Below are 16,105 nucleotides of genomic sequence, written 5' to 3'. Positions count from 1 at the left end.
CCTTCTCGTAAAGCGATTCTTTGCTCGTTCGCTGGATATAAAAAATTAACCAGAATTTCGTACGAAAAAAGAATAAGTGTACCAACTATCATTTCGACTTTTCATTTTTCAAGTTCTACCTTGACCGTCCGACAGTTGCTGCTTAGGTTTTCGTTTGTTTTTTTTTCATTTTTTTTTTTTTTTCATTTTTTTTTTTTTTTCATTTTTTTTTTTTACACTTTTTGGGAGAATCGGTTTGCTTAAATTTTGGGCAGATCACCATAACTAAAACGTTACCGACGCGACCGACACACCACATGGTGCAATTAAAAGGAGAATTTTTTCCTCTTTGTGCCACGCGCGCGGGTCCCGTCGTCGTCGTCGCATAGTCGCACTCCCATCCCATCGCCATATGGTCCAAAGTGTTCGGTGTTTCGTGTTTTTAGTCTGCGCCAGAAATGGGGTGGAGAAAATTTTCGGACGAACCAGGGGCTGAAAAATTAACTGCCAACCGATACGGACCTGATTGGCTCCTCCGGAAAACAGAGAGCGTGGAAAAAAGAGAAGGGAACGGAAAAATCGAAGCATGAAAACTGAAGAAGACGTTTTCTTTCGACGTATTCAAATAAGTGGGGGTGGGAAATTTTGAATTTCATATCGCGATTCCTCAAACTCTTAAGAGTTTTCAATCTGAATGGAAATTTGTGTCATCACTATTTTCTTCTTTTTCAATGGCACATCGAAAAACGTTAATTTTGCGATATGTGACCCAAAATATTGACCACCATATTTGAAGTATTTTGAGTTTTTCTTCACGGATCTTATGATTAGACGGGATGAAATTTTTTACCGCAGATCATATACGACGGTCGTTCGTATTCCGTTCGAATTATGGATGGCCCGAAATTCTGAATATAAACTACAACATGGTGTATAAACTATAGCCCAACAGAAGAAAGCCCCAGGGTACCTATACCAAGAGTAACCAGCTCATATAATTCACAGATCCGTGGGAATTAAGTCATCATCTGGACCACAAGCTAAAGAACCGAGTTCAAAATAAGATACCATTTCATTTTTCTCGATCTCAATCTCATGTACCAACACATAAAAAGATATCGTGCAATACTATATGACGTGTATAAGATATGATAAAAAATGTGTATCCATACCACAACCGTATGTACGCTACTATACAATACATTTTTTAAATATGTATAACGTGAGGTATGTATAAAATACACGATTGCGGTATCGCGCATCTGCATTACGATCGCAACATACACGAGAAGTAGAAAGAAAAGAATGGTGAAATGAAGAAACAAATTAAATTGAAAAAAAAAAAAAAAAAAAAAAAAAGAGGAAAGAAAAGGAGAGACAAGAAAAAAAATAGGTGCTCATGGGCAACAAAGTTCTGAGGGGTATAATTACAATATCTACGTCGACTTAACCAGACGTTATTTATGAGAACACAGATATCTAAGCGAGCTAATGTCCGTCCAAGATGAACCTAAGGGGTCTAAAGAATGACCCGTGCCAGGCTTTTGCTCCGATGAGATCAGACCGAAAGGAGTCGCGGAACTAGTTAACTGGTCAAAGGTCCCGAGGCATGCCTACAACTCGAAAATTAAACTACCTAGATCAAACTAAATCTCCCCCTCTCTCGCTCTCTCTCTCTCTCTCTCTCCATTTCTTTTTTTTCATCTACTCATCCTTCTTTCTCTATATTAGCGGTAGATCTTGACACCAAATCGATGTATATTATGACCTGAATATAAATTTTCAAGTTTCAACTTCTATAAATATCTCTGCGGATAGGTACAGTTGCGAGGAACATCATTTCGAACTCCGGTGCAATGATCATTGAGGGGAAAGAGAAATATCTTCAAAATCTTTCGATATCATTCGATTCGAAGAAACAAAGAAAAAGAAGAAAACTTGTAACGCGCGTTTCGGATCACGTATCGGTAAGAGTAAACAATCGTTATAACTACGACCGCAATGTGGTTTCATTCCGTGAGACTACGACGAACGCTTGCAGTACATTTCTTTTTCATTACTTTTATTTTCTTCACTATTTTCTCAAAGTATATATTATTTAACGAACGTATTCACACACGGCACCCGTAAATTACACGTAAGTGGAGTCAAGGTTTGTTTCTCCGTATCTCATTCGACCGGATAGCTGGGTATAGGTAGATACCTAGGTATATAAAATATAATGGGAACTGGTTAGAGGAGACTGACTGAATTCACTGAAATTCACTCTTCGATGTATAATATCGTTGAAGCTCGAACAAGGTATGAAGAAATAAACTATAATAAGACCAAAAGAGGAAAGAAAAAAAATTCCCATTTCCAGTATGCGAAGATTTAACGGTTCTCACAAATCGCCCACGTTACAGACAATGGAATTTTTCCGTCGTGCCGAAATCGAGAACGATTTTGGAAAAGTACTCGCAAAAAGAAAATCGTGAGAATTTCGGATCCAGAGTGCACCATCTACGTACATCATGAGAATGGATTTCGGGTTCAAGGTCTCCCACCGGTGCCGCAGAAAGGCTTGAGAATCGTAGCAAAAATTCTCGAAGTATTAGAAAAGAGCAGGTGTTGTGACTTCAGAGATTCATAGGTCTCGATTCAAACGAGATTCTTTTGTATATCTAAAAACATTTATATTTGTACGAAAATTTTTCTTACCCGATATCCATCTACTATACCGTTCTAAATAGAGAATCTGATGATCTCACATTTTATTACTGAAAAAAAAAAAGGGAAAAATCTTTTCATTTATCCTGGAAAATGACAAAAATTCACCGTTCCAGATCTGATAAAACTTTGACTCTGAAGATGAATTTTACTTTTGTCGATCCAGGGACGATGCGGTGAAGAAAAAAAAAGGGATATAGAAAAGAAAAGCAGATAAAACGATGGGAATTCTTGAAAGACTGAAAGGATTGCTTGTCGCAAAAAAAAAAGATCAAAGCGTACAAAACCGTATAAGGTACTCCGTACACTCGTATATCGAAAAAGATTAAAGTTTTAATGCACTGCAAGTCTTGAGGATCTATCATCTGAACGTGCACGTAAAAGACGCATTTAACCGCAAAGTTTCATTGAAAATTTGCAGCATGTTCTCCGAAAGAGGAATAAGGAGGGAAAAAAAAAATGGTGAAAAAATCTTAAAGGATTGCGAAAGATTGCATTTTAGTTTAGCCGATAATCCGATCCCTACAATACACACGTACACACACCGAGGGTATACGGTTAATGCTTGGTAAAAAGGAAATCCCTGAGAATGAGAATTTTTACGTACACGCGGGTCTTTGGCTAGGAATTCATCGACTGTTATAGTAAAGCGGTTTTCATACAGTCCGCAGGTTCCCATGCAAAGAGAGTCGAAGTGAAGATGAAAAAGAAAGAGATGAACAGAAAAAAAAACGGAATAAATAAAAGGAGGAAAAAAATGTGCAGAAAATAAGAAAAAAAAAATTACGTGAATAGAGAAAAGGTTTTTCCAGGATTCTGGCAATCCTGTGGGAAAGGAATGAATGAACCGGTGTCCTGCAGCGGAGAACTAACTATACGGAGCAGTATTATACCTCGGGGACAAAAGGACCTTGAAAGTTGAGAGCCCGAAGGAGACCTGCCGTAGGACCTTTCCGCTCAACGCCAGACATAGAGACGCCGCAATTTTATGTATAAATACACATGTAATACCAAGGACGAGAATAACGTCCCGATCAAAAGGTTACGAGAAATTAAAATTTCAACGAAGAGAATCACCAGGAATCAGAATCGTTATAAAATCCTTTCGTTCTATTGATTTTTTTATCGCGAACATCGACATTATTTCTGAGGTGTTTCTGTCCTGGATTGCAAGCAAAAAAAGGAAGAAGGAAGAAGAAAAAAGAACGCTAAATATTTGGTGTTGTAGGGAAGAGATTCCTTTGACGAGTTAGCGCGGTGTAAAAATTTTAAATCGCGAATGTTAGCGGTGCGAAAAATCTTCAGAAGTTTTACCGCCGAACGGTCTATCGCACACCTTTTGTCGTTATATTCCGACGTTGCAACCACAACACACCTGAAATACATGGAACCAAAAACGAAAGAAATGAAACTCCGTTCGGAAAGATGACGACGGCCACACCTGAGCGTGGAATTCCAAATGATCGTTGTTCGCAACGATGAAAAAGCGTGTTTGGAAATACGTCCGAATAGGTATAGAATAAATAAAAATAAAGGATCACACGTATCTATACGTCCACATAGTTTCTTCCCGCGATTATGGATATTCAATCTCTCCTCGTTCCTCAAAGGATTTTATCCCCACAGATGTGAATAAAGTGGAAAAGAAAAGAAGATTGAAAGGAGCGAATTTAAGCTAGTTGTGATAGTACGGTTTGAAAAAATAGAAAGCAAAAACAAATTTAATCCCTCTGTTATATCCATATGAGATTTTCTACGAATATATATTGTCGTTGCGTATAAGGAATAAAGAAAAAAAAAAACGAGACACTCTCAAAAAACTATACAATGAATCTTCTATATTTTAGAGAAAAAAAAAAAAAACACGTAAACACGATAAAATCAACACGAAATAAGATAATTCCAAAAATGTCACCCGTCAACGTCAGAATAACATAATGGGGTATTTTCCATGGGGGGGAGGGTAGTTCGGTCGGACTTCGTAGAAGAATTCACTCGTCGGTCTCCTAGTTTTTCTCTCTCTCTCTCTCCCTTTGATTTTTTCCCTTCCTTCTCTCTCTCTCTCTTTTCTCAAGTTCCCTTGTGCTCCAAAGGCGAGGTTAAATTTTCTGTCCAAGAGTGTAAGGTGCACAGGTATTGTCGTTGGCGGTAACCATGAATGAACAGACAGACTATAAGGTGTATGGTCGGGCATAGAGGAATTTACTATGTTCAAGGTGAAAAGAATGGAGTCCGGGTACAAGTGTACCGTGCGCACTTCATGCGCTCTGTTATTACCACATTCACACTTCTATATTCTGTCTTTTTCAACTTCTATAGATTTCATTTTCTATTTATCTATCTCTCTTTCTCAAAGACATACGTGCACGCTCGTACACACAGCCGACCATTTATATATAAATATGTACTCGGTTATAGGCCAACTCCGTTTCGCGCTATTGGAATGCAAAGAATTTTCAACTGATTTATAACCTCGTATAGTCCGGTGGTTATATTAACTTTCAGAAATACGCCCACTGGAACGTTCGATCCTCTTTTAGGAAAAAAACTATGTATACATATATGTATAACCCATATCGCGAAATTATTTTACAAGTGTACGATATACCTACACCAATATTTCATCGGGAATCAAGAGGACGGAAATTCCTTCGCTCGAATTTAGCCGTACAGAAGCAAATGGTTGACAAAAAACTGGGCGTGGAGGGTTCAACGTAGTAGTTGAAAAGTTCATTGACAAATGATGTAGAACAAACACGGTGTAAGTAGACTGACTATGTAAAAGAGATCGTTGATATCTGCCCCGACAACGGAGTCAAAGTATACAAAGAGCATTCCGAATCAATTCGGTCTTCCGAAGCACAATAGTTTATCGTTGACGCATCTGAAACACCCATGGTTTCAGCAAACTCGACATTCTCGAAGGTTTTCAATCGTCGCGAAACGCGCCATATGGTTACACGTATCGTGATATTTGACGGTCGGAGTTATTGAGTGGCGTTGAGCCCCGCGATATGCCTCACTTAAGTAGGTAGCTTGTATTATATTGGATTGGCATCTCTGGTATAATGTACAGAAACGGCGTGACAACTCTGTTCGCAGAGTTTACAAAAGGTCAGACTCTATAAGTTCCTCCCACTACTATTCGAGGCAGAAATAAAAAGTAAGAAAAGAAAGAGGAAAAAAGGAGCCTTTTATATCGAAAGAGATTTAGTCCGCACGGTCGAGTGGCCTGCCACGAAAACAAGTCCGAGGTTTAAGATTTATCGGATTGCCATGGCGCACACACATAAAATTTTTCAGTTCCAAACACTACCGCTGCCGATGCCGATGCCGATGCCGAAGCTGTTGCTGCTGCTGCTGACCTGCCATGCTTTACCGTATACCTCGCCGTGCTCTACTCCTAGATCACCGGCCGCTGCCTCTGGTCTAGCCGGTACGACAAAACTGACGTCTTTCCATTATACCCACATATGCACTAGATCACCCCATCCAAAGACCATTTTTATACCGCGTCAGGGGATGCACTATTTTCATCTAAGATTGCCAAACGGTACAATAAACTATGTGTCACAATTCTTTGTCAAATTTTTATAGCGACACCGTGTCGCCGAAAATCAGACCACCTATGATGCAGTCGTTTTGATCTATGGGAAGCGCAGGCTCGAAAATTCACGGGCCTACTATACGTTAGACGAAACGTTTTCCACTCCCGTAGGGAACGTCCGCTTTGATTTTTCAAGGCAAACTCGACGAAGTCGTTTTTTAATAAATGAATTTCTTATCTTCGTGGATTTGGAAAAAAAAAAACATCCAGGTTTTCTACAGAGTTTCTTTTCATCGCTTTTTTACGGATCAAGCTGCGGAGACGCGCGAAGTACTTCTTTTTTGGTAGCGGGGCAGGTCGGCTGTTCGGCTGTCGGTGGTTGTGTATATTCGTCTGGTATTTATTCATGCCTGAAAGATCGAAAACAAAACAAGATTCCCTCGGGTACGTAATCGGAAAGTTATCTCGAGTTGTTTGAGCTACTGAATATTATTAGATAGTCCTTATTAACATTTTAAGCACCGTGTCCCGAAGGACGGTAACGGTCACGGTTCGATCAGATCCCCCCAGGTTGTTGGAGAGCCTCTAATGATGTTAATCAGTCAATCAAGGTGACAGCTCGACCACGGGTCAAGATGGCATCGGTCTATGCCAACGCGTGCAGCGGCTGATCCTCCTCCTCCTCCTCATCTCGTATAATGCAGTCGATCCTCTCCGCCTTCGATAATCATACCTCGGACCGAAGTGAAATTTCGATACCACCCTTACACAGCTCGGCCTTACTCGGCGTCGCCAAAAAGTCTGACAAAAAAGCTCACCTTCGGTCGAGCAACCCTTTCGAATGAAAAAATGGAAAAACCACATTGCCGGAACACGTATCGAATACGCGCATTCATCCCTTATCGAAGAATCGATCGTATCGGTCATCGATATCGTTACCTCCCGATACACGTCTCCGGGAATAATTGTAACGGTGTGTAGAGTTGACGTTGGTCGCGCGTCGCCCCCCTGACCCCGAGAACCGAGTTGGTGGAGTAGAGTACGAGCCTTTGGATATAGAATCTTGGGTATCGCTCTCTCGGTACGGAGTTCTGCTACGTCAAGACGTGGGTCAGGGTGTCCGGGTCGTCGACGTAACCCCGGGATTCCGTGGCGTCTTTGTATATATATATATATATATGTGTATGTATACATTTACCATCGGTGCGCGCGGAGTTTCCAAGGATCGCGGTGCAGGGACGTAATGACACCTGATCCTCCACCGCCGCGAGCTGCCTCGATGAACCTGAGACCCGGAAACCGACCGGCGGTCATTTTTAGTCGACCGTCGCGCAACGGAGGAACTCGCGATCCAACGAACTCACCGGCAACTTCAGCATCAGCTGTAGATCCAGATATGAGATGGTTGGGACCCTCCCTTCCTCTTTTCATTCTTCTCCTTGTTATTCTTCCTTCTCCTCTTCTTCTTCTTCTTCTTCTTCTTCTTCTTCTTCATCATCGTCGTCGTCGTTGTCTCGAAGACGACGACGACGCCTAAGATTGGAGTTAAGGACGATGTCCCACTTCTTTTTCTTCTTCTTCTCCTTCTACTTCTCCCTTTTCTTATTCTTACGACAATAAGTCCTAGTAAGATCGTCTAAGCCGAGCTGGGTTATGCCATGCTTGTTTCTGAGGTCAGTTAGCTTTGGGGCATCGTGCTGAAGATACCCAACCTCGTGCCTTGCACGAAGATTCTACCCGGAAATGGTTACCCAGCCCCGTCAAGAGTGTCCCTCTCTATCTATTCCTTTCTTCCCCTCACTCTCTCCCCCTTTCTTTCTCGCTCTCTCTCTCTCTCTCTATTCGAAACCACCAGCCAATCTACGACCTAGAAATTTCATTTTCCCCTTTACAGACCATCGGTCAAGTTTACCCACAAAGTCTTAACAAAATCCCTCTTGATTTTTTTTGTTTTTTAACATACAATTCTCATCAAACTCCGATCGTTAGAATTACAAGGTTCTTCAAAATTCTACAGCTCCGCACAATCGGCTACAAGGTAAGCTCAACAGTTGAGAGCGCAACATCGATATATCCCGCGGGATCGTCTCGTTATTTAAATCGTTCCTCCCGCTAGCTTGTGCCGAAGTACCAATCAAAATGTCCAACACACTCGCATAAATGATGCGGCTATCCGTATATGAGTGCACGTACACATATATTTTACACACACATATATAGGTATACATATACATTATATATATCGTACGATCCAATTGAGCGTACGACGACTTGCACGTCGTACGGCCTTACCTCTTGCGCTCCTCTTCTTCTTCTTCTTCTTCTTTTGGTTTAACGGCGTCTTCCTTGCGGAGGATTTTACGAAGCCGATGTGTACAGCTGTCGGTGACGGCGGAGGGCAGGCTCTCTCCGTAGCGGCCGCCGAAGAAAGATAGTAGAATTTCCTCTGAGAAGGTGAAGTAAATTGGTCCGAAATCCTCGGCAGCGGCAGCAGAAGCAGCGGCGCGGTAGGAGCAGAAGAGGAGAGTCGTCGGTAACGCCGGCGTGAGGATTTCTCGGTTGACCGACCCGGTGGCGAACGGGGCATATCGCGATCGTCAGCAATAAATAAGGTGAATCGACAATTAAGAAAGACATCAAGACGACTAATGAGGCTATGGGATTCCGACTCGGACGACTCCGGTCAGGTCGGGCGACCCGGTGATCGCCCTAGGTAACACGGAGCTTTATACATACATATATATATATACATATGGTGAAAATATATACACATATAGTTATACGCGGACGTACGTTCGGTCGGGCCACAACGTTTCGACTCTAATCCACCCCCTCAACGCTCCGCTCGTTTTTCTCCTTTTCCCTCTTCTTCTCCGTCTCCTTCTTCTTCTTCTCGTCGTAGTCGTCGATCGTCGAACAATACCCCATAAATCAAGTCCTTCTTCCACCGTACGTGGACAGGATGCCACTGCCTTCCAATCAGAATCGATACACTTCGATAGACTCCGATATAAGGTGTGTGCCTACATATAGGCTAATTGCCGTCGCCCTCACGTGTCTCACCGCAATCTTCCGTACGTACACATATATACCTATTATTTATCCAAATGCACACGCTCAGTGTTCGTACGTTGCATACGGTATACCGTATACCCCCGGTGTCCACACATTCGTATGGCTTTGCTCTGATTGCTTCAGGGATTGAGGAAGCCGTCGAGGAAGGCGTGCGGTCGAGGATGACCCCCGGCGAAGAGGTGCAGCTCAATCAACGAATGCACCGGAATATAATAATTCTTCGCCACAAGGTGGGGGGGGGGACACGTCCCTCCTCGAACAGTTTGGCGCGCTCGAAAAGGATATTCTCGATTCAGCGTTCGGATATTTCCCAACGAATCGAGAATTCCCAATTATCTGCGCAGTCGAGTTGTACGCGATAACTATTGAAGATGTAGGACTTTGGAAAATAGGCCATCAAAATTTTCGATGTAATTTCTGACGGTTCATTCAATTATTATCATTCGATTTCAGATTATTTAATCTAGCAATTGTTCTTTCGAACGAATTAATTTCTCGACTCGACGAGAGATAAATTTTTCGAAATCACCAATGCATGCATAAGTTTCATTGGTTCTCTTTTAATTTCTTATTGGAAATTAGGTGCGTTGTACGTCGGAGCAGATCGAGAGTTTTTTCTGTTTTTATCTTTCACTTTTCAATATACGCACGACTGATTTACCCCGTCGACGAACGAAGGCAACAACATCACCGTACGAGAATGAGAAGAAAAAAGAAAAATAAGAAGAAGAAGAAGAAGAAGAAGCAGCAGTAGCGATGGGTGAGACCGATCGATCACCAGACCGCGATCATCATCGTGTATCGCGCTGGAGTATAGAAAGATTAAAGATGGAAGCTTTATAAATTATAATCAACGCGTAAAACAACACGTTTACCACAACTTACGAGCCACCAGTCGTTACTCATTGTCAAACAACGTTGTACGTATACCGGAGTAGCAAGTAATTTTCTAAACGTCTTTTCCTCCAGCTACCTACGATGCGTGTCCAAGGGAGAGTAACCTGTCGAACTCTTCGTCAAAATGACTTTCCGATTCGAAGTTTGTTCGAAATTTTCTCTTTCCGTTTAGAATTTTTCAACGGGTCTCGGAGTTACTCGGAAATACCGTCTTTCCTCGGAACGCGAGGGAATCCGATAAAACCATTTTCTTGTCTTCCCAACTCGATCGAAGTTTTTCTCGTTGCGGCGCGACAGGTTTCGTGCGGTATTGGTGCCTGCGGTCGCGTAGAGCAACCGGCAAGTTCTCTCGATCGTATAGAGCATCGAAACACGTCGACGAACGATCTCTTCCCTTCTTCAATTCGTTCGATGTCGAACGTTGAATGAGTTGAACTACGAGAGAGAAAAAATTCACTCCCCCCTACGAGATTATCGTGGTAAGGGCTACAATTAGAATGTTGAACTTGTCAAGTAAGAGATCGTAAGCTTTCAAAAAACCAACCAGGATTTTTAAAGCGAAGAAAAATGTTTCGTGATAGCAAATCTATGAAACGCTTTGTATCTATGAATAAAAAAGAAAGAAAGACGGATAGATTTCCTCACGTATGATAACTTAATTCGGTTTGATTCAATCGAACGAACACATATACACTGTAAGAGATATTTCACGGAAGTAGTTGTATGCGTGTATAATTTGAAGCACATATAGAAAGGTATAATATTTCGTAACTTTATATCTTTCGGTACAGTGTATAAAGATATATCTCATACCGTGGCAACTGTATACCTTCCAATCGAATACTATATTATGATGGTGTAAAAGAGTTACGAGATATCGTAGAAATTTCGAACACGCGTCCGGCATCAGACGCGGCGATGGTTTCGTTCGGTACGGGTTGCTCTTTTCTTACGAATACTTATATCCCGTACCACCTATGTCTGATATCTTATACTTGAACCGTGATCTTAAATCTGACTCTCCCCAGGTTCTCGAAATCCATCGAAAACCAGGACTCCCGCTGTCAGGTGACGCTGTATTCCCTTGTACCCCGTTTTGACCCGGTCGTGTCTTCAACAGATTTGTTTTTTTTTTAGTTTTTTTTCGTTTTTTTTTTCTCTCTTCTCTTTGGCCCCGCTCGCTATACGCGTTCTTCTTCACTCCACTTGTTCTGTAATCTATAATTTATATTACACACAATGTAAACCGTGAAATCGACCGTCGACGCTGCAAGCTGTCCAGTCTTTCATGTCCCCATAATTGCAAAATTTCTGAACTCGCAAATGTGACAATTTTCTGTCGTCGGAAAATAAAAAAGTTTTTGGGTGTTGGTCAGTTTCTGTTAAGGAATACGATGACCTTCGATTTCGCGATGGTTCAAACTCAGGGCCTTCGAGGACGGCTTTTGCAGGCAACCCCCAGAGAATATCGCCGAACTTTCATAAGACTTGGCAAAATATGATTGACTAAGTATCCCGCCCGATGATATTTCACCCCATACATTCGAGTACACATAAAATACATGATTATAACCGACATTACCTTGAGGTATATATACAAAAAACCGTCGCGTGCTACGACCGCGGCGGTCTTACCGCAGAGTGTATATATATACTCCGCTTCAAAACGTCCGTAACCATAACAAATAAATATACAACGTTACATAGTTTTATGCTTAGTGATTTAATAAAGAGAACCCCTCGCGCGCGCGCGCGCGCGCTGTACAAAGATCTCTCGTTTCTTTCCATCTCATTTTTCTCTCCCTCTCCTTCTTTCTCTCGATAATACTCATATCCGCACTCTTGTGCGCATTATGTACGTACGTGTATACGTATACAATGTAATTATCCGTGTATTCGTGATGGTTTTACCTGTGGTCGATGGTCCATACTGGATATCCTATGTATTTCTCTTTCTCTTCTTCTTCTTTTTCTCTTCATCTTTCCCTCTCTCACTTGAAGAGTCGCGCTCGCGGTCAGACTCTTGGTGAAACACACCGCTGGGTGCCGCCATGGTGGCGCCAACGTCTCCCACGAGCCTAAATACGTATATACCTTCGCACACGAATATTATGTACATATATGTATATATCTATCATCTACATATACATGCACACACACACACACACACACGTATGTATATTCAAAAATATATATGTACGCGAGAGACACCATAAAACACGCGTCTCGATTCGCGATCCGATCACGAATTCTATTCATTTTCCACCTGCGACATACTTATCTATACGTTCTTGTTCCGAATTGAAAAATGATGGATTCCGTCCGTTGTCCGTTTCGAAAAATGAAATTTTTTATGAAAAGTTTTGAACGATAAAAATGTTCTCCGAGCATCGTGTCTCTCCTCAAATTTCAGGGTACATTTGAAAAATCGAAGTAGTTCCCTGAAGGCAATTTTCCTTTCCCTTGAAAAAAAAACAAGAAAAAAAACTACGTTGCAGTTACTGATGTAAAAATTCATGATGCAGAGTTCTCTTCTTCGGGTATAGATACGAATATGTTCGGATACAAGATCGATGTCGTCTTGTTTTTTAATCCAATCCGCATAGTTTTGAAAATATGAAAAAAAGGCTTCGATTCGAATGATTAATTAAAATGAAAGTGAAAAAACGACTTGCACGTAATTCGTTCGAGTTGCAGTTATGATATATAACAATAAAAACGTAATCGAGAGAACCGGGAGAGACGCTCGATTTTCTATCCCTATACTATACAAGTATAATAGCCGCGGTCTATAACTACAAACCATAAGAATTACCAATTGAGCTAGGACTATGAATTGTAATCGTGTGTGACCACTGATGTAATTATAGATTATGTCTCTGCGCGACCTTTGCACCGATTGTTATCAGATCCGAAGGGAAAATATGTGCTTACCTATATAGGTAGACCAACACAAATTCAGCTCTGGTATATACGGTGTATAGTTGTAATTATCGAACGTGAAACATCGAACCGCGTTCATTCGTTCTAACGGAAATGCCGATATAATATAAATATATTACAAATATATCGACGATGTACTTTTCCGTACAATAAATCGAAATTTTTCTCCCAAAAAGACCGGCGATTGTAAAAGTATAATTCATAAGGAACAAATAATGCTTTATTACTGTTGCTCGTATGATTTTCCTTTTTCCTCATTTTTCAACGTACGTTGCTTGTGAGAAAACGTCTTTCTGACATCACCGTGACGATAGATCAGAAAATAGGAGAAAAAGAGAGATGAACCAGCTGGTTTTTGGGTGGAAATTTTTTCTTCTACTTACGGTTAGAAAAAATGAAGGTTATCGATGCGAGAAAGGTATTAACTTGTTTCTCATCAATTGCAATTGATCAGCGTCGTTTCAAGAGTTCAACCAGATATGGCGAGACGCGTCGTGTCGCAGTTAGTCAGTGTTGAAACATCGACCACCCCGATGACGCGGAGGAACGCCATAAGCTACGGTATAACCGATTCGCTCGTATTCTACTCGTAGTGATAACTCACTACGAGAAAAAGAGAGGCAACGAGAATAAGAAAGGAAAAAAAAAAAAAAAAAAAAAACCAAATAACGCAAGGAAACTCAATCGAGTAAAGATATAACATACCTGTATTACTTTACGGAATAAGTAAAAAGAAAAAGAGAAAAAAAAAAATCAAAGAGCCGAGTGTGCATGTATATTATATTCTTTCCTTCGCGTTAAGCCGCTTTATTCGCACCGAGACTGGCTACTCTGAAACGATCGTCAAATTTATCCGGAAATATACGATAAAGATTGGGCTTCAACAATCCTTATGCATATACATATCAAAAAGTATTGTACGTGGTAGGTTTACATAATGAAATGAATCTTACAAATACGACAGAAATATTGTGGACATATACCTCCTACAGAATGTGTGAAGAATCTTCACCTCGTCATCATGTTTGTAGTTCCTGAGAAAAAAGAAAAAAAATCATCTCAAGTTTCTACTCCGAAAATCGACTCATTGCAAAGGTCTATTTTAACAGATTGGTATAATAATTAACTGACATGACCAGCTTCCTCAATTTTTTTCTTCAGTTTTGCCATACGCCATGGAAAGAGAGGGGAAAAAAGCAAAATGAAAATTATTTCTTCAACAAGTGAGAATTCGGTAGAAAAAAATTGCATCTATTTCACTTCTGATTCATCGAACAAAAATTTTTCGATTTACTCGAATGTATGTGTAGATATAAATGTCAGTTGGTGTGCTATAATACGATGACATTTGCAACGTAGAGTCTAGTTTTGAGAAAAAGAAGAAGGGGAATAAGTTCGGTCCAGTCTTTGCCGCAGGTGGCTTGTAGCAATTTTTACCACGTAAAGTAATCGTTCCGCCCGCGCACCGGTGCAGTATGTTATAAGTATAGGTAACGTACGTTCATGTAAAGATATGTGTGTATACGTGGTGAACAAAATACGAGAAACGACACAGCTATAGGAATGCACTTTCTTCATCTGTTTATGGAAACGCGAGAACCGGAGAGCGCGAATTTGTTACGCTAGGTTCAAAAGACCCGCCACAAAGTGCAGCACCTGCAGTTATAATCCTAATATATACGTACGTGTAGATATTTATATGTAAATGTGAAATAATATAAACGCATAATAATAAGAAAATACGGGAGTTCCTTTGCAACCGCGGCATAGAAACGTTAAAATCACGTGCAGATAACCGACTTGATATATTACCAATGATCGGTAATTGAATAAATCAATTATCCTAAAATATACCTGAGCGTTGTGTTTATTCATACGTCTCACTGATTTCTGTTCAACGTAATGGAAACGGCAACACTAATTTAAATTTCTCTATAGTCACACTTATAATTCTCTGAAAGTGCAGACTATTCGAAATGAAAAAATCGATCCCCACGTAGCAATTTCTTCCTCATCTATAAATTTACCATCAGAAATAAAATCAAACCTGAGTAAATTGACCTGCCGAATTATTTTTCTACTTTCTCGAATGTGGAGCTCACCGAAATAATTTCGCCAAGTTCCCGGTCAATATAATCACAAAGATTAATTTGAAGATGACGAATCAAAGACAAATAATCTGGGTTGATATATTACGTAATGAGCATGTAACAAGGGGTTGAATTTCGTGGTAGTAAAAAATGAACAAAGTAGTCAGTGACAACCGATGACATGGAATTTATGGTGGTCGAGTTCAAATAGGTCATAATCGTGAACATGGACCAGACAAGTTGTCGCTCTCCTGTCTCTCGATGGTCTGCGGGCAGCGTTTCATGGCTGCAAAAGCCAGCAGCGTGATAGTAGGTATATAAAATAAATATCTATATGTACGTGTAACTATAGAAAAGGGGGTGGCAAGGGGGGAAAGCCGATATTCCTCGTTGCGGAATACTACACTATAATGGCTATACATAGGTATAGTACGGTATAAATATATAGTTATATACCAATGTCTCTATTTCTAGGTACCTGTCCAGATAATTGCGGATATAATTGTTTACCGTCACGTACGTCACGAGACTCGACTCGATCGTAGCTATATATATGTGTATAGTTATAAAATGTGTGTACATACAATTGTACATATATATATATATATTTGTGTTGGTATATAACAACCGTTACATCCGATCACGAAGTTATTACCCACGAGTGGCGTTTACAAATCTGACACTAGCACTTGTTAATATTATATATTTGAAATCTTCTTCAAATATATATGCTAAAAAAGAGGTGAACCGGCATTCGCGGTTGTAGATACATTTGCCTTTGCAATCCGTCGACTAATTGTAAGTTATATAGGCTGTGATTACCACCAATCGAGATATCTCAATTCCTCTGCTCCGAAAAAGGAAA

This window comes from Athalia rosae, chromosome 3, assembly GCF_917208135.1.
Source record: "Athalia rosae chromosome 3, iyAthRosa1.1, whole genome shotgun sequence".
NCBI classification, from domain to species: Eukaryota; Metazoa; Arthropoda; class Insecta; order Hymenoptera; family Athaliidae; genus Athalia; species Athalia rosae.
This window is presented reverse-complemented; position numbering follows the sequence as displayed.